General features: G+C 44.4%; 2 long non-coding RNA genes across 2 annotated transcripts; both read right to left on the bottom strand.

Annotated features, from left to right (window-relative positions):
* Positions 1-644: 644 nt before the first annotated feature.
* Positions 645-1,647, bottom strand: LOC142584077 (uncharacterized). The gene is made up of 3 exons (XR_012828683.1): positions 1,499-1,647; positions 1,100-1,319; positions 645-1,005 (listed from the first exon to the last, which is right to left on the bottom strand). It is a non-coding gene; the product is annotated as an uncharacterized LOC142584077 (long non-coding RNA).
* Positions 1,648-1,733: 86 nt separating this feature from the next.
* On the bottom strand, positions 1,734-5,342 carry LOC142584076 (uncharacterized). The gene is made up of 3 exons (XR_012828682.1): positions 5,164-5,342; positions 4,892-5,068; positions 1,734-2,372 (listed from the first exon to the last, which is right to left on the bottom strand). It is a non-coding gene; the product is annotated as an uncharacterized LOC142584076 (long non-coding RNA).
* Between the last annotated feature and the right edge of the window lie 14,373 nt (positions 5,343-19,715).

Raw genomic sequence — 19,715 nt, 5'->3', positions numbered from 1 at the left:
GCGTGTGATGTTGAGAGCAACCCTGGGCCCACAACCAACCGCTCGGAAGCCCTTTTATATAGACATTGAATATTTACCTTCCGATCCCACTGAACAGATAAAAGTTATTTTTCATTTGCTAAAGGACGTACACACCCGTTCGCTGCATAGTTCTAACACAAACGGAATTGGCAGCTGACGTTAGAGCTATTAAAACTGGACAGACATCCATTGAAACCAAAACTACTGCGATTCAAAACAGCTAGGTTAGATGAGCTAGAGGAAAACTGTAAAAGGTTAGACGAACTCATCCAGGATATTGCCACCATTCACACTCAAACAGACGAACTTTCCGCACTAGTCACCACTTAGCAATCACGGCAGGATGATCTTGACGACAGGTCATGGGGTAACAATTTAATTTTCTATGGCATGCCAGATTCCGATGAAACCTGGCAGGCGACTGAGGAAAAATTTACTGGACATTGGAAATTGCTCCTCTTCCAGCTGGAAAGTGCTCCTATTCCAGTTGGAAAGTGTCCCTGTTTCAGCTAGAGAATGCTTTCATTCTAGCTTGAAAGGGTTCCTGTATTAACTAGAATCGAAGCCGTTTCCAGCTGAAATAGAAGCAATTTCCACTTAGCCTCAGCTACCGAGCTGGAAATGTCCTTCTGGTAGACAGAATTAAATCAAGCTCAGTTCTTCACTGTAAAAAACGTTTCACATGGTCGATTATGTTTCACGCTTCCATACAGAGCTTTTCTACCACGGATAAGGGCGTATAGCTGGTTGTTTTGAGCAACGACTCAGCCATATGCATAGAGCACTAAACTCCAGCAGTCAAAACACAATGTATGTACATTTAAATATATTTAGTGGTACTCTAGTACTTGACAGCACTTTCTCAGTGTGGAAGGCGAAGTTTTCTTTTTACATCTTGAATTCTTTCACTGAGGGTCCTTGGCAGAACACGCTCCACAGCGCTGATGTCCTGGTTGTGTACCTGGCCCCAGTGCCGCAGACAATCTACAATCAAAATAATGTATCTCAAGGAAATGATCACAGTGATCAGCTGGAGTAATGTATACTCTTTAACAGACCTTAAGCAACAAGTACCTACCATAAACAACCTCCACCTTTGCAGGCGTCAGCTGCTTGGATGGCTGCTCACTGTTGCCACTTTTTGTTGGTGCGAGTCTGCCATTGACACTTCTTTTTGCCAATACTTCATTGCCCCAGATCACCTGGGCCGTGTCTCTCACAAGGATGCTTGGCTTTTTATTTCTGAACAGTTTTTCCGCTTGCTCAGGCGTGCCGAAAATTTCACAAGACAAGTGGAACTGGAAGAAAGTGAAAAAAAAAAGGTGTTGATTGCTATATACAGAGTCAACTAGTATTACAGCACTAGACACAACTGCTGCTTATAACACATCCATGTGAAGAGCTTGAAGAACAAGTTTTACTTGAATTGGGTGCTGACGATAAATTTGTGGTATAAGTAAGCAAAAACCATACTCACATGTCCATCAGATGTGGTCACAAATAAGTTGCCGTCCTGGCATCCGTGTCGTCTAAGGCATCTGGCACAGGCAAGCCTGGTGCTAAAGCAGCAAATGTGAAGCAGACAATAATAAGTATAATTAAAATAAGTTCACATCAAATTTTTGTTCAAATAATTATGTTGCAAGTACATTCACCCTCTTCGATAAAAGTAGCCACTCGCTTAGGCTGCTCCGTAGCAGGTGCCATTAGTGGTGCTTCGAAATTGTGTCCTCTCTCACCTGTACAATAAAAAGTTTGAGATGCATATGCAGTTGATCACCGTAAATGTGCAATGAGTGATATTGCTGGTACACTTAGAACTCTTACGGCCAGTTGCCGTTTGAGACTCTAGCTGTTGCGCCAGTGGCAATACAACTGCTGTTGCAGTCTGTGCTGGCTCACACCTGTGCAATGAAAAGTTTGAGTTCTGCGTGCAAGTATACACTTGAGTTACTTTGACCTGCGCTGATGTGCCTGTTTGGGAAAACACTATGTATTCATGGTCTTTAGCTTGACTGCTGTTATCCCATGCAAATGTCCGTGCTGCAATTTCCCATAATGCTCATGTGCAAAGTTTTCTCTTCTCTCTTATCAGAATACTTAACAAAAATAGTTCGCTACACCAATACAATGTATTCCGTAGAGAATGCTTGTTAAATACACCTGCAAACTTGCCACAAAACTGCATATAAGTTGTTTTAATAAATATTGCAGGAACATAGCTTCAGAAGTGACACTTTGATGAGCACTTGATAATATAGGATATTAGGTACCTCACAGCTGACAGTGCTGCATTTATGATTGCTTACCTTCACATCTCTCGCTTCTCTGCATGTCAAGTATTTGGGCAACTAGGAAAACATCAAAAGTGGTCATTGTTAGACAGCATATAATACACTCAACTACAATAAAAATGAAGCAATGCTTAAAATTGTTCAGCTGTATTCCAATGTTATTTTCCAAAAACAGATGTGTTTTTTTTTTCAATGATGCATTGTGCTCCCGCTCAATGCGGCACTGCATTTTCCAGTATTTTACATCTTTTCGTGCAGTTACTAGCTCTTTTGAAGAAAGCAGCGACTCATCGTCTGTTGAATCGCTGGTTTCATCATACAGCTTCCTTTTGACCTGTGCAAGAAAAAAAAACAAATTATGAAGTGCATACACACTTTTTCCAACTTAAACACTCCGACAACAAAATTGGGGTATCCACCAAGATTGTGGTAGTAGTAGCAGCATTGCTGGGGCTCCCTATATTGTATCTAGGTTAGTGCCAAATTTTCTCAAATTGCAGTAACTTTATACCCATAAAGTTTGATCAAAGTGACTGTAATAAGAAAGATATTTGGCAGAGACGTGCGTGCTAAGCTGGGTAGCAGGGGGACCTTCCACGCAGTTTATAGTGATGCATTTATCATCCACAAAAAGCATTAGCGACAACATTATTTTTTTCTGCAGGCCATGGTTTTATCATAACTTTCAAGCTGAACATGTAGTTTCACACATCACTTTCAGTGTGCCAAGATGTTTTTGCTATTTGTTGGCGTATTGTTTAACAAAATTGCACTTAAAGGGACACTAAAGCGAAACAATAAATCACTTTAGACTAATGAAGCATTGTTTGAGAACCCTGCAGGCAGTCATTTAAAAAAGATAGTTTGATTATTAGATGAGAAAATGAAGGTCCAAGTATCAGCATTTGAATTTCGCGCCGAAACCCCAGCGCCGGTACGTCAGCATGACGTCAGGGATTCCAAAGTATGTTTTCGCATTTGGGCCGCGTTGGCTGAATAAAGGTTCCCGAAACTTGCCATGTTAATATTTGGTTCCTTTAGAACACAATGTAGTCAATCTGCACCGCTAAATATAATTAGTAGGCCCTAGAAGATGCCATCAAAATCCAAGACGTCACAGCCCCCAGGTGCGGGAACTTAAGTAGGCGTCGCCACCCGTATTTCGTTCTTGCGCTTTTTCTGGATTACCCAAACGTCTTATCGTTGTAAGAGTGGTGTTATTGCTGTTGTAGAACGGTAACTTACTGATGCAGAATAAATCATTTTCATTTTAGTGTCCCTTTAAGTGTCACTTTAGTGCTTTAAGCGACACTTTAGTGCTGAAACAACCTATTTTAGAAAAACGACTAAAATAGCATGTGTTATGCAAAAAAAGAAAGTGTGACTGTGGTGGCGCTCCAGAACTCAAAGATGATGTGGTGCAGTGTACAGCATCGAACTATTGCTTATCATAAATTCTTTTGATCTCTGGTACTGACGTAGTGCTTTAAGAATCTCATTGATTGCCCAATGATTTATCGGTGATAAGGGAATATATTTCAAATGTTCTGTCAAAGCAAGAGTACTGAAACAAGTTTTCTTATTTTGGTCATGCCATGTGAGCTTGTCTCAAGGGGCACAAACTAATGCTAGCCAAAGCGGAAGGTAAGAAAGAACAAGGTTTCCCGCACATGAGGTCGTAAGATGACATTCTTCAGGCCACAGGAAAACAGCGGTAAGCTTAAAGAAGCCAATAAAAATAGTTCTTAATGGTGAAGGTTTGTGCAATGTGCAAATGATTTTCTAGAATAAAAAAAGCAAAAAAAGTGTCTTTGTTTCCGTAAAACGATTTTAATGCTGCATAACACATTACCATGTGCTTCTACTAAGTTGCCCAACAATTTACCCTTATTCGCATTTACACATTCATGTTGTCACCACAAGTTGACGGCGACTCAATGGTACTTTACAATTATGGTACCAGGTACCCATTACAAATGTCAAGTCACAAGACTGTGAGCACTTAAATAATTAAGTGGGCAAGAACCTCCAGATACCAGTCATTCCATTTGTTTCACAAACTTTGCTACAGCAGAGAGAAATAGGGTGCCAAAGGGTATGCAACGTTGGGCCACATACGGACTACCGTACTGGTTTATGTGCCAGCTTTTAAGCATTAGCAATTGCTCCTCAAAGTGTACCTAAAGTCACCCACCTCTATTTTATACCTTTTTGCATAAGTCAACACTTAACGAAGTCACTTTCTGCTGATGTTTTAACCTACATTTGTAGCATATGTACGCAAAAGCATAAATGTGTGCATCTCAGTGAATATGTGGTTTTAACAATGCAGTGCAAACACAACATAAGCAAAATATGGCGTGAATCAGTTCCCTGGCACATTGCTATCAGTTTAAAAAAAGACTGCGTGCATGGCCACTTCGATCCTCTAGCATATCGGGACGAGGTGTTTGCAAGTTAGCATGCCATCAATGCAGTAATACCCCGCAGCACAATAAAGGCACGTCAGAAGTTAACATTGCGCAGCTGTGTTGATCTTTCAGGCACTGCAAGGTACTTGTTTCTCTTCTACATACTTGTGACCCTCTTGACTGTTTGGTGGAGGTGCGAGGTGTGGGCAAAGGTGCATCAACCTCTTTGGCCTCCTTAGCAACATCGACATTCTTTAGGGCATGTGCCATGTGCTGTCGGAGCACAGCCTCGTACTGCTGCTTTCTTGATGCAGCCTGATTTGCCTGCTTGGCCTTGTCCTGCTATAATGGATGACAATACTGGAGATTAGTGACACTGTTGAAAACTTAGTAGTCTGGTGTTTACTCTGTATTGACAAAGCAAAATATGCATGTACCTGTCTTATGTTCTTTTTAGCATCCACCTCCTCTTCAGAGAGGGGCAAGTCCTCCACATCTGACAGCCTGATCGGTGGAATGGGCACTGTCTTGTTTTTTGTTTCTCTTGCCATCTCTTCCCTTGTGGCTGCAAAGAGTATAAAACAACAAACATGTTTCATTAACTGCATTATATATGGAAAACTATATAACAAGAAACGCTAGTAACCCTTAATATTCAGCATAGATGCATTTCCGCGGACACGTGGCTTTATTGTCAAAAGTATAAATATCCGAGTCCCAATAAAGCGAGGGCATATTCAGTGGGCAACAGCCATTTCATCGCCGTCAGACTGTGCCGGTATCGTGCAAAGAAGGATCGTATTCAAGCGGTCTGGGGAGCCAGACCCATGACGACATAATTTTGAAAGCATCACTTGCACTTACCACCGCAGTTAGTCGGCGCTTTCACCTCGAAAGCTGCGACAGGCGAGGGAGTGTCACCAGGGTACGTGGAATTCGCGCAGCGTGATGAAGGGTTAGCTGGAAAGAGAGGCAGGTACCTCGAGGCCGCCGCGCGGAAAAAGCAGGAGCCCAGAGGACAATGCCCCTTGCAGAGTTCGAATCACGCGGAAAAGGACTAAGGGAAGCAAGGGGAGGTAGGAGAGAGGGAAAGGGTGATTATCGCCGGCGACTCAAACATGGCTAGTTGCTCAAAAGCAATTGTGGAGAGGGTGAAAGGCTATAAAAAAGTGGCGGTAGGGACATTTCTAGGGCGGACACTGGGTTCTGTCATGGAGCGAGCAAACAAAAGCTCGCGGAAATTCACACGGGCGCAACCTCGTCATACGAGCAGGTGGACAAAATGACGTCCTGAACAGGAAAGGGACACGACTAGCCCAGCGCTTCGCGAAGGGGGTGGACGACTTGCGCGAGGTATCCCCTCAGGTGCAGATCGTGGTTTGCACGGTGCCAGAGGTGCCTGTATGTGACAGTCACGTACAAAGAGCCGTAATGGCTGCTAATGAGGCAATATGGAAAATGAGCCGAGAGAAAAGCTTCGAGGTTGTCGAAGTAAACAGGGAAGTGAGAAGGTGTGGTGGTATTAAACGAGATGGGATCCACTTCAATTACAGGCTGGCACAAAATGTGGGCTGGCGAATTGGTGGTCGCCCTGTTGCTTTTTAGGAGGCCCGCGGGTGCTCATGAGGCCAGAGTAGATAGTAATGAAGAAGGTCCCCAGGGGAACCTCAGAAGAGCATCGCCGTCAATAGCAAGAAAAGGAGGAAAGCAAGAAAGAGAGCTCAACATGCAATAGGCTACATAAACATGCAGGGTGGCAGAAGAAAGGAAAAGTAGGCAGAGATTGAGGAGCAGTTAATGGGTACAAATAGGGGTGTATGCGGTTACAGAAACGCACCTTAGAGATTCAGTAGAGCCGCCAGTTATTGAGAATTATGATCGGGAAGGGTGCAACAAAACTAAGTCGGAAAGAAAGGAAGGAGGAGTCGGAATGCTTATCCATCAGGGAGCCAAATGGAAAACAGTAAATTCAATATGTCAAGAGCATCTTTGGTTATCAGGTACAATGAGTGGGGAAAAAACTTTGCTGGGCGTTACGTATTTGTGGACCGGAAATAATTGCACAGAGAAGAATAAAGAGTTAGTGGAATGCATAAGTGCTGATATTCAGCGTTTCGGGAATGGTGCTGAAATTGTCCTATTAGGTGACATGAATGCCCACATACAGGATTTAGATGGCTATACCGACAACAACGGGAAGTCAGTGCTAGACCTTTGTGAGCAACATAACCTTGTTATCGTGAATACAGGGCCTAAGTGTGAAGGGCAGATCATGTGGGAAGTGGGAATCCGGCAATCGACCATTGATTACTGTGTGATGACAGAAGGAATTCATGATAAGTTGAGAGAAATGGGCATTGATGTGGAAGGGTATAGCAGCATATGGAGTGACCATAAACGCATCATTTTAAAAATGGGATATGTAGTTGGGAGAGAGAGCAAGGAGCGCAAAATGGCCAGTTCAAATTTGAATGCTGAACAAATAGCAAATATAGTCACTAGAGTCGAGGAAGAAATTGACAAATGGCCAAGAGTGGGAATATGGTGAGCTTCTAAGTGTAATAACGACAGAAATACGGAAAGAGAAACAACGTGTTCGTTGGAAAGGAACAAAGAAACCGAAAAGCTGGTGGAACAGGGACATACGAGAAGCAATCGCAGAACGACAGAAAGCATCTCGAGAGCACAGGCAGGCAAAGAAGGCGCAGCCACAGGATGAAGTAACCATTATATGGGAAATATTCCGGGGGAAAACGTCTGTGGTTCAAATACTGGTGCAAACAAAATTAAAAGGTGAAAGTGAACGTTGGTTGTCAGAAATACGTGAGAAAAAGAAGGCTGAACCTAGAATATTTTGGAACCGCATAAATTATTAGGCAGGAAGTCAACAACAATACAACAACATATCCTAGACGAAGATGAAAACAGACTGGAAGGAGAAGCGGCAATAAATTACATCCGAAAAGCAGCAGCCGAATCTTTCCAAGGCAATGAAGAGGTTGTACTTGATGAAAAAAAGAGCATGAAAGAGACCCAAGTGGAAAAGGAGCCCATGCTTACAAATTTCAACTGGAAGAAAGCGGAAGAGAAAATTCCTAAGCGCACAGCCACAAGGCTAGACGAGGTTCCCGTTAGGCTGATTAATGAACTAGGACCTAAACGTAAGGAAGCTATGGTGAAAGCAGTGGAACAAACTTAAAAGATGAACGAGTACCAGACAGTTGGCGACAAAGGAGAATGAATTTAATTTATAAAGGCAAGGGGGAGAAAGATAGAATTCACTCGTGTAGACAGTTGACCATTACATCGGTAATATACACGCTAGCAATGCAGGCAATCAAATTAAAGCTTCAAGCATGGGCAGAGAATAATGGCATTTTGGGAGAACTTCAGAATGGCTCCAGAATAGGTAGGCGTTTAGATAATAACTTATTTGTTCTTACTCAGTGTATTGAAATATCAAAAGTAGAAAGCAGACCGTTATATATGTGGCCTTTTTAGACATTACAGGAGCCTATGACAACGTAGACCGCAACATATTGTGGGATATTCTGAAAGGGGAAGGCTTAGGTGACTATTGTCTACACCTTTTGAGAGAGCTAGATTTACCTAGAAAATACCGTTTGCGTTGAATTGGGAAGGGATGAGAAGCAAGGAGAAAGTTCATATCAACAAGGGACTAAGACAGGGGTGCCCTTTATCCCCGCTGCTGTTTATGGTGTACATGGTGAGGATGGAGAGGGCGCTAGAAGGAAGTAATACCGGATTTAATCTCTCATACAAACAGGCGGGTACAGTAGTAGAGCAGCAGCTCCCAGGTTTATTTTATGCGGATGACATTGTGTTGCTAGCTAACAAGCAAAGTGATTTGGAACGTCTGGCTAATATCTATGGACAGGAAAGCAACAATTTAAGTTTTAAATTTAGTTTTAGAAAATCAGGTGTTATTCAATGAAAACAGTGAACAGACAGTGGAGATACAGGTCCAGGAAATACCTCGGGTAACAGAATATAAATACCTTGGTGTATGGATAAACGAGGGCAATAGATATATGGAAACACAGGAAAAAGAATAACAGTGAAGGGGAAGAGAAATGCAGCCATAATGGAAGCACAGAACGCTATGGGGATACAATGGGTACGAGGTCCTCCGAGGTATGTGGAAAGGTGTAATGGTTCCAGGACTTACTTTTGTACATGCCGTTGTTTTCTTTAAATCAGGGGTACAATCAGGACTCGATGGGAACCAAAGATCAGTGGGTCGCGTCGCATTGGGCGCTCACGGGAAGACTACAAATGAAGCTGTGCAAGGGGATATGGGCTGGACTAGTTTTGAAGTAAGGGAAGCTCGCAGTAAAATTGAGTATGAAAAACGCCTGAGGAATATGGAAGAAAGTAAATGGGCTGGGAGAGTGTTCAGGTATCTGTACAGGAAAAACATTGATTCACAGTGGAGGAAAAACACTAGGAAGCTTACCAGCAAGTGTGTGGGCAACACATCAACAAAGACGGTCGAGCGGAAAGTCAGAGAGGCTGAAATAACCTCATGGGTGGCGGCAATGGAAAGGAAACCTGCCATAAGTAACTACCTAAGAGGAAAAAACGAAATCAGGAAAGCAACAATTTATGATAACTCAAATGGAAGCTCATTACTTTTCGAAGCGAGATCGGGATGCCTTACAACACGCACCTATAAAGCGAGATATAAGCAGGAACAAGAAGCATGTGCTTGCTGCGGTAAAGCTAGGGAAACTATGGAGCATGTTTTATTAGAATGTGAAGACGTCTACCCAGCGGTCGATTTAGGCACCACTGACCTCCTTGAAGCCCTTGGGTTCAGCGGGAGCAGTGGAAAAGTAAACAAGTCCGCAGTGGGCATTAGTAAGAGGCGATTGGAGGATAGGGGGACGAAAAGTAGGGAACCGACAAAAAACGGCGACGTACAAAAGCACAGTTAGCAATAGGGGATCAGAAAATTTGGGTGTAGGAGTTCATAGTGTTTATTTTTTTCGTTGTTTAACTTAGGTAGGACATTAGGCAGTATAATAGCAAAAGCTTGGTGGCGCAACCCACCGCCCCTTTCGAAAGGGGACGCTCATAACATCCATCCACCCATCCGTCCAGAGTGTGCCGGCCCGAGCGTGATCTATGTTTAGTCAAATCAGCTGTTGTGCACCTGAAACTCCAGGGTGTATATTCTTTTATTTTTTTTTATTTATTTACAAATACTGCTATCTCATTTAGAGACATAGCAGAGGTGGGTTACATAACTTATGAACACAAAATGTCAACCAACATGGTTAGGCAGTTCTTTCTGAAATTTATTAGTCAGCAATGAACGCAGAGAACCATCTAAGTTATTCCATAATTCAACAGTGTGTGGAAAAAAAGAAAACTTATAGCAATCTATTTTTGGAACGAAGGGATCTATGTTTAATGGGTGAGTACGTCGGTTTACTCGCGCAGTAGGTGTGGTTAGCGAGATAGGCGCTTCAATGTTAGTCCATCCGTGTACGATTTTATGCAGCAGGATTAGACGGTCACACGTGCGACGAAACGACAATGGGTCCAGTGATAAAGCGTGTGCGTTGGATGACGGTGAGAACATGCGGTCGTTACGGCCGTAGATAAATCTAACAGCTTTTTTCTGTATGGATTCTAATTTGGAAATATCCTTTATGCGATAAGGCGTCCACACTACAGAAACATACTCTAAAACAGGTCTAATTAGTGATTTATAGGCCGTAAGCTTGCACTCTTTCGTGCCGTGTTTTAAAGTTCGTTTTAGGCACCCTAATTTTCGCATCGCTTTAGAGCAGACTATATTGATGTGATTATGCCAACTAAGGTTAGTTGTGATAGTAAGTCCAAGGTATTTGAACTCGTTAACTTCGTTAATATTGTATCCTTGTGTGCTGTACTTAAATTTTAGGGGCTGTTTCTTATTAGTAAAATACATTGCCACAGTTTTGCTGAAATTAATGCTCATCTGCCATGTGTTACTCCAGTCTGAAAAGGATGAAAATACGTTATTAAGCACTTCTTTATCACGAAGAGTACGAAAGTTAGAATAGATCACGCAATCATCTGCTAAAGACGTATTTTCACTTGTGTGTTTCTGGCTACTTCAATAATGTCGTTAACATATATGATGAATAAGAGTGGCCCGAGAACTGAGCCCTGCGGCACCCCTGACACGACCTGAGCTATAGAAGAGGTTTTGTAAATAAAAGTGACGGATTGGAGTGCAGCGGTGGCGTAGAGGTAGAACTCCCGCCTCGCGTGCAAGAGGTCCGTGGTTCGAATCCCGGTGCCGGCAATTTTCCACCGGATTAAAAAAAAATAGCGTGTTGATAAAATTGCACAAACAGGCCTGGAGTGTGGCCTGATCCCGGTGACCAGAACCGGTAACGCAATCCCTCACCAGAGCAGGATTGGCCATCCTGGTGCAGTACTTGGCCACAACCTCCTATATGAACACAACAATTAAACCCCGGCCCTCAGTCCCCAGCAGCTGCGAAGCAACTGACCACGGCGGCGGTCAGACCTGCGACGCAGCAGAGGGTACTAAGAATCACTGGCTCCGGGCAGGCCGCCATTGGAATATGAACCTGGCAACGTTTAACGCTAGAACGTTATCTAGTGAGGCGAGTCTAGCAGTGCTATTGGAGGAATTAGAGGGCAGTAAATGGGATATAATAGGGCTCAGTGAAGTTAGGAGGCCGAAAGAAGCATATACAGTGCTAAAAAGCGGGCACGTCCTGTGCTACCGGGGCTTAGCGGAGAGAAGAGAACTAGGAGTCGGATTCCTGATTAATAAGAATATAGCTGGTAACATACAGGCATTCTATAGCGTTAACGAGAGGGTGGCAGGTCTTGTTGTGAAACTTAATAAGAGGTACAAAATGAAGATTGTACAGCTCTACGCCCCTACATCCAGTCATGATGACCAGGAAGTCGAAGGCTTCTATGAAGACGTGGAATCGGCGATGGGTAAAGTCAAAACAAAATACACTATACTAATGGGTGATTTTAATGCCAAGGTAGGCAAGAAGCAGACTGGAGACAAGGCAGTGGGAGAATATGGCATAGGCACTAGGAATAGCAGGGGAGAGTTATTAGTAGAGTTTGCGCAGCAGAATAATATGAGGATAATGAATACCTTCTTCCGCAAGCGGGATAGCCGAAAGTGGACGTGGAGGAGCCCGAACGGCGAGAATAGAAATGAAATAGACCTCATACTGTGCGCTAACCCTGGCATCATACAAGATGTGGACGTGCTCGGTAAGGTGCGCTGCAGTGACCACAGGATGGTAAGAACTCGAATTAGCCTAGACCTGAGGAGGGAACGGAAGAAACTGGTACATAAGAAGCCGATCAATGAGTTAGCGGTAAGAGGGAAAATAGAGGAATTCCAGATCAAACTACAGAACAGGTATTCGGCTTAAACTCAGGAAGAGGACCTTTGTGTTGAAGCGATGAACGACAATCTTGTGGGCATCATTAAGGAGTGTGCAATGGAAGTCGGTGGTAACTCCGTTAGGCGGGATACCAGTAAACTATCGCAGGAGACGAAAGATCTGATCAAGAAACGCATATGTATGAAAGCCTCTAACCCTACAGCTAGAATAGAACTGGCAGAACTTTCGAAGTTAATCAACAAGCGTAAGACAGCTGACATAAGGAAGTATAATATGGATAGAATTGAACATGCTCTCAGGAACGGAGGAAGCATAAAAACAGTAAATAAGAAACCAGGAATTGGCAAGAATCAGATGTATGCGTTAAGAGACAAAGCCGGCAATATCATTACAAATATGGATGAGATAGTTCAAGTGGCTGAGGATTTCTATAGAGATTTATACAGTACCAGTGACACCCAGGACGATAATGGAAGAGAAAATAGTCTAGAGAATTCGAAATCCCAAAAGTAACGCCGGAAGAAGTAAAGAAAGCCTTGGGAGATATGCAAAGGGGGAAGGCAGCTAGGGAGGATCAGGTAACAGCAGACTTGTTGAAGGATGGTGGGCAGATTGTTCTAGAGAAACTGGCCACCCTGTATACGCAATGCCTCATGACCTCTAGCGTACCGGAATCTTGGAAGAACGCTAACATAATCCTAATCCATAAGAAAGGGGACGCCAAAGACTTGAAAAATTATAGACCGATCAGCTTACTGTCCGTTGCCTACAAGCTATTTACTAAGGTAATCGCAAATAGAATCAGGAACACCTTAGACTTCTGCCAAGCAAAGGACCAGGCAGGATTCCGTAAAGGCTACTCAACAATAGATCATATTCACACTATCAATCAGGTGATAGAGAAATGTGCGGAATATAACCAACCCTTATATATCATTGATTACGAGAAAGCGTTTGATTCTGCCGAAACCTCAGCAGTCATGGAGCCATTACGGAATCAGGGTGTAGACGAGCCGTATGTAAAAATACTGAAAGACATCTATAGCGGCTCCACAGCCACCGTAGTCCTCCATAAAGAAAGCAACAAAATCCCAATAAAGAAAGGCGTCAGGCAGGGAGATACGATCTCTCCAATGCTATTCACAGCGTGTTTACAGGAGGTATTTAGAGACCTGGATTGGGAAGAATTGGGGATAAGAGTTAATGGAGAATACCTTAGTAACTTGCGATTCGCTGATGATATTGCCTTGCTTAGTAACCCAGGGGACCAATCGCAAAGCATGCTCACTGACCTGGAGAGGCAAAGCAGAAGAATGGGTCTAAAAATTAATCTGCAGAAAACTAAAGTAATGTTTAACAGTCTCGGAAGAGAACAGCAATTTACAATAGGTAGCGAGGCACTGGAAGTCGTAAGGGAATACATCTACTTAGGGCAGGTAGTGACGGCGGATCCGGATCATGAGACGGAAATAATCAGAAGAATGGGCTGGGGTGTGTTTGGCAGGCATTCTCAGATCATGAACAGCAGGTTGCCATTATCCCTCAAGAGAAAAGTGTATAATAGCTGTGTCTTACCAGTACTCACCTTCGGGGAGAAACCTGGAGGCTTACAAAAGGGTTCTACTCAAATTGAGGACGACGCAACGAGCTATGGAAAGAAGAATGGTAGGTGTAACGTTAAGGGATAAGAAAAGAGCAGATTGGGTGAGGGAACAAATGCGAGTTAATGACATCTTAGTTGAAATCAAGAAAAAGAAATGGGCATGGGCAGGACATGTAATGAGGAGGGAAGATAACCGATGGTCATTAAGGGTTACGGACTGGATCCCAAGGGAAGGGAAGCGTAGCAGGGGGCGGCAGAAAGTTAGGTGGGCGGATGAGATTAAGAAGTTTGCAGGGACGGCATGGCCACAATTAGTACATGACCGGGGTTGTTGGGGAAGTATGGGAGAGGACTTTGCCCTGCAGTGGGCGTAACCAGGCTGATGATGATGATGATGATTGGAATCGGAAGTGTGGGTAATCGGATATCCTGTCAATTGGTTGTTTACGAGGGAAGATTGCAGCAAGTTTTAGAAGCAATTTTTTATGGCTTACCGTGTCAAATGCTTTTGAGTAGTCGATAAAGATGGCATCAAGCTGACCGCGGTTATTTAGTGATGTCGCTATGTCATGCGTGAATTCTAATAATTGCGTTGTTGTAGAAAATCCTGCTCGAGAACCATGCTGCTGTGGGGGCAGAAAGTTATAAACCGATAAATATTGAAGGATGTGCTTATGGATGATGTGCTCGAGAAGTTTGCAACACGTGGGCAGCAACGATATAGGGCTGTAGTTAGTGATTAGCTGTTTGCTGCCAGACTTGAAGAGGGGAATAATGTTAGCTTGTTTCCAAAGACGACGAACTGTTGATATCTCAAGAGATTTGTTAAATATAACTGTCAAGTACCGGGCGTTGCATTCAGAGTATCGCTGTAAAAATTTGTTTGGCCCTCCGTCAGCTCCAGAATTTTTTGTAGTATCAATTGTTAGTAATAATAAGTTGAGAACACCAGTGTAAGTTGGGGGGGGGGGTAACGAGAGTAGAAAACTCTGGTAAAGTGTTGTCGACGCAAAAGGGGGGATCGACGCCGTCATCCTGACAAAATACAGATTGAAAGTAAGTGTTGAATATTTCGGAAATAATCACCGGATCAGAGCAAGGGCGATCGTTTATGGTGGATGATGAAGTGTGGTGAGCAGCCGGAAGCACCGTTTTCTAAAACTTTGATGGGTTTTCTTTCAAGAATGTTGATAACGTGGTGTCGAAATAAAAGTGTCTGGCTTCGTGCATTTTGGTTTTTAATTCGGACTGAAGCAGGTGCAGTTTTGAGCATTGGTTGCTCCGACTCACGTTTATAAGTTTGCGGAGCCTCTTGATGCGCCTGATTAGATTAATAATGTCCCTATTATACCAAGGGTGCCTCGGGTTGCGTTTCACACACTTCTTGGGAACAAACTGCGAGATGCATTTCTTAACAATGTTGCAAAACATATCAAACACTCGTTCACACTGCAAATGCTGCTACATTGAAAACGGATAAGGCAAACCCTCATTGCAGCCTCGATATGAAGTACAAGAAAGATAACGAAGACACAAAAATACATATGCCGCACATACATGACACACTTCTCAATTTATTTATTTAAAAGCGCAAACAACATAAGTACACACAATAGGACGTTCCAGCCGTGTGTTCTCTGAAGTTCAACTTCATTATCGAGGCCGCAATGACTTATTTACCTTCTCCTGGCATCCTAGCCTCAATGGTAAGCTCAACCTACTTAGCGGTACATTTAGCTTGCCAGTAACAGCACCCTCAATTAAATTGAGACTAAACGTGGACATGCGCGATGGGCCTGTCCTATCACTGCTTCAGACCTTACGTTATTAAAGTGCTTTCTATGTGCACTGGTGGAAATGGCCAAGAGCTTTGTAGCTGATTTTTTAGCAGGCAACAAAAATTTTGAATGGTTATCGGCCGGACACTATTCATGCATATCAAGAATGGTTCCAGTGTAATGGTGCGCACCATTGCTATTATTCTCAAGGAAGATAATCGATGTGCGCGACCACTCACGAACAAATTACAACCATGCGCGGCCACACCGAGTCAAGCAGTGCACTCGAAAAATGAAAATGCTGCGCGTACGGAGCGGTAAAGCACGCCACATAAAGGCACAACAAAACTAGGGTGTAGTAACGTCCCACGAAACACAGAACCTCTTGAAAGGGCTACAAACGGCTATAGACGTCTTGGTCTATGATAATACTGAAAATAGAATTTCTTCTAAACATAACCTCAGCACTTGGAATATGCTGCTATGTATTCTATCTGCGGTAAAACCCACTACTGGTGTCACTAGAGTCTATTTTGGTAAACACATTCAGACCGTCCAACTCAAGAACTTTTCTAGATCTTTTTGTCTAAAAGTGCATAAAATGCCAAACGACGTGTTAAAAGTGCGGTTACCGTCGGCCGTCGGCCGTCGGCGTTAACGAATAAAAGACGCCACAGACAAATCGAACCCGTTGGAAGCAACAAAATAAGTTGGCTTTAATGTTAAATAATTTCCCTCCAGAACTTCAACAATCAAGAGCGTGTTATTGTTTTCCGTACGGGGCGCGCACAGGACGCCTGAAAACCATTTTTCTATGCTCGCGCAGCTGCTACTGACAGCAGCTGGAGCGAAACGTCGGTGTTACAGTGACCACAGTGGTGTCACACAGCCACCGCGCTGCGATCACTTCGGCGGCAGTCAAGTAGGCACGCTCCAAATTTATCAGACATCTTATTCCGTGCTGGAAGCACTGGGAGGCAGGAAGTTCGAAAAAACGGCCACTACCGCCCGCGATGCCTACTTTCTGAAAGGGGAACTTGCCAGTATCCCCGCACGAGATCTATAGCTGAAATGTATTTAGCAGCGTTAACTCTTTCTATTCGTTCCTCAATGTTCGGTATTGGGTACAGCTGATCCCTAGTGATGGCATTTAACTTTCTGTGGTCAACACACGGACGAGGGTCCTTATTAGGGGTTTTTACAAGTACTGGCGGTGACGTGTAGTCACTCTTAGCAGGCTCCATAACTCCCAACTCTAGCATGCGCTGTATCTTTGCCTCCATAATTTCCCTGCTTGTTAGTCTTTGTGGTTCACGCAGCACGAATCAACCGAAGGGAGTGCATTCGAAGACGACGCGCCGGCTGTAATCCTGAACCAGACTGAACTCGCCCCATTTTGTGTCCTTTTGTTCTTGCATGGGTCACAGCGTTGCGCGTGCGCGCGCGCGTGTCAGTGGCTATGCAGCTTGTAGCGTTCCCACTTTATAGCAAAACAAAAATATAACTGCAATGTTTATTTCATCTATACAATACCAAATGCAGTCGTCTGCTGATGTACAAATTTCACTTGTGTTTTGTTCCAAATAAGCAGCAAAACGCTTAGTCTAGTAGGCATGCTTCATCTGGGAGTGCAATCACGACTGCTTGGCATATATTAATGAATTGCTGTGACTGGGTCACCTCATTTGTAATTGCAAATCTGTCTTTCAACTGACTTGATGCTCTCCTATTTTGTTCATTTCACTCCATAGACAGCTGGACATTCTTCTTGTACCTTGGCGCTAGCTGGATGACGGGACCTCATCATGATCAGTGTAAGCCAATGTACTGTACCCTCTCTGGTCCTCCCAATGCTTTGTATGCGGATTAAGGCCAGGGGGCACTTCGTGGTAAAATAGCTAGTTGGTGTCTCACAAACAAACAAAAAGGGTTACGGACTGGATCCCAAGGGAAGGGAAGCGTAGCAGGGGGCGGCAGAAAGTTAGGTGGGCGGATGAGATTAAGAGGTTTGCAGGCATGGCATGGCCACAATTAGTACATGACCGGGGTTGTTGGAGAAGTATGGGAGAGGCCTTTGCCCTGCAGTGGGCGTAACCAGGCTGATGATGATGATGATGATGATGATGATGATGATGATGAAACAGGCATTCTTTTGCACTAGTCCCTTATAAGCTGCAACTATTATAACCAATTTCTCAGTGCCAGTGTACATACACAGTTCTACTTATAATTAGTTTCCCTAAGCCTTACAAAATTTACCTGTAGGTAGTCACTGCAATGTAAGAACTCACAAATTAACGCTGTTGTGTCATACGAGTATTCCATACATGAGTAAAAATGTGCTACAACACTGTACATTTCACCTTGCTTCCGTAATGCACAAATGTATTCAAGCCAGTATGTGATTAGTTCTGTATTCTAAATGTTTGCTGTGTGATTTAGCTTCTTTACAGGAATTTACTGTACAGCATCAGCAAGCAGTCTAATTTAAGAATTATGTGTGCTGTAAAAGGTATGCTTCGGCGCTACAATTGATAAAACATGAGCCGAGGCTTCCATGCAAGGACGAACTTGAATTTCGCTCTACCACCGTCAGCACTCGGCTGGCGCTTGCAAAATGAATCGCATGTAGCGTGTGCCAGACTGTTTTTTAACCTTATTGTGCGATTACACAGAGATGTGTGGAGGCACCTGCGTCTGAGATAGAGATTGTGCTGCAACATATGTGCGTGTAGAACAGGCATGATGCTGAGGGTTCCAGCAGTTTGCAGAGGTGCTTTTAATATTTTGTCATAATTATAACTTGACCTGTGCTGTTTTTGTCACCAATTTCAATAATATTGCTACGGAACAGTATTTGCGATGACGAAGAGACGAGCAGCGTGAAGACAATGGTGACGATTAGAGGCTAGCGCGGGCTGTTGCCTCTTGGCCAAATGCGGCATATTTCCTTGTAAATATACTTGTATATAGCTTTTCGTCTGCGTCTTCCTACGTAACATATCTGGTGGAGGTGGACGTTCCTTAATTGTACCTCGTCACGGAGCTCCGCAGTGGACGGTACGTCGAGCCTTCTTTCATGGCTCCTGGACAACAACTAGACTCAGCCGCCTCCGTCACCTGTTGCCACTTCGACGACCTACATCGCTCTCCCCGCTCCCCGTGATCCTGGCGTATTTTCGGGCAAAGATGGGGAGGATGTCGAGGACTGGATCAGCCTGTACGAAAACGTCAGCCGCAATAACCGGTGGGACCCTACTATCATGCTCGCCAACGTAGTCTTTTACCTCGGTGGCACACCTCGAGTTTGGTTTCGGGCGCATGAAGATGAGCTCACCAGTTGGGATTCGCTTAAGCAAAAGCTCCGAGACTGCTTCGGCCGCTCCTACGGTCACCAACTTGCCGCGCAGAAGGCGTTATCCGGCCGTGTGCAGACGTCAACAGAGCCCTACGTCACATACATTCAGGACGTCTTGGCTCTATGCCGCAAAGTTGACGCACAGATGACTGAGTCAGACAAGGTTTCCCACACCCTCAAAGGCATTGCCGATGAAGCATTCAACTTGCTCGTTTTCAACAACGTGGCGACGGAGGATGCAGTTATAGAAGAGTGCCGTCGCCTGGAACTCGCTAAAAGCCGACGCATCGACCAGCAGTTTGCCTTTCTGCCCAACACCCCAGCGACATCTTCCTGTGCCGACGCTCCTCGTCCCAATAACACTGGCAATGTTACCAGGATCGTCTGGGGTGAGATCGAGGCCGCCTATACGGCTGCCTTCGACTTCAGCTCCTCCAACACACCTCCAGTCGCGGTTTCCCTGAGCCAGGCAGTTGTCCACCAGGAGTTCGCAAACATGAGTCTTCACACCATCTGCTAGGCCCATCGTCATGATACCCACCCGGCTTCTTCGATACCACCCCGTCCCGCGTCTTATTACTCACCACGTTTCCGCGACCCATCTGAATGGCGCACGGCTGACGACAAGCCCATTTGTTTTCACTGCCATCGAATCGGGCGCATTTCTCGGCGCTGTCGCAGTCGCTGGAGTTCCCCGACCAGTCTACTTATGCACCCTACTCTCGCCCCCCAGGTGGCCCTTCTCGTTCCTATGCCGCACGCTCCGATAATGCCTCCGCTAATTCTCCTGCGCCAAACCGCCCCTATTCTCGTTCGCCTTGGCCCCAAC

This window comes from Dermacentor variabilis, chromosome 6 (genome assembly GCF_050947875.1).
Source record: "Dermacentor variabilis isolate Ectoservices chromosome 6, ASM5094787v1, whole genome shotgun sequence".
Classification (NCBI taxonomy): Eukaryota; Metazoa; Arthropoda; class Arachnida; order Ixodida; family Ixodidae; genus Dermacentor; species Dermacentor variabilis.
The sequence above is the reverse complement of the archived record's forward strand: the minus strand, read 5'-3'. Positions and strand labels throughout refer to the sequence as shown.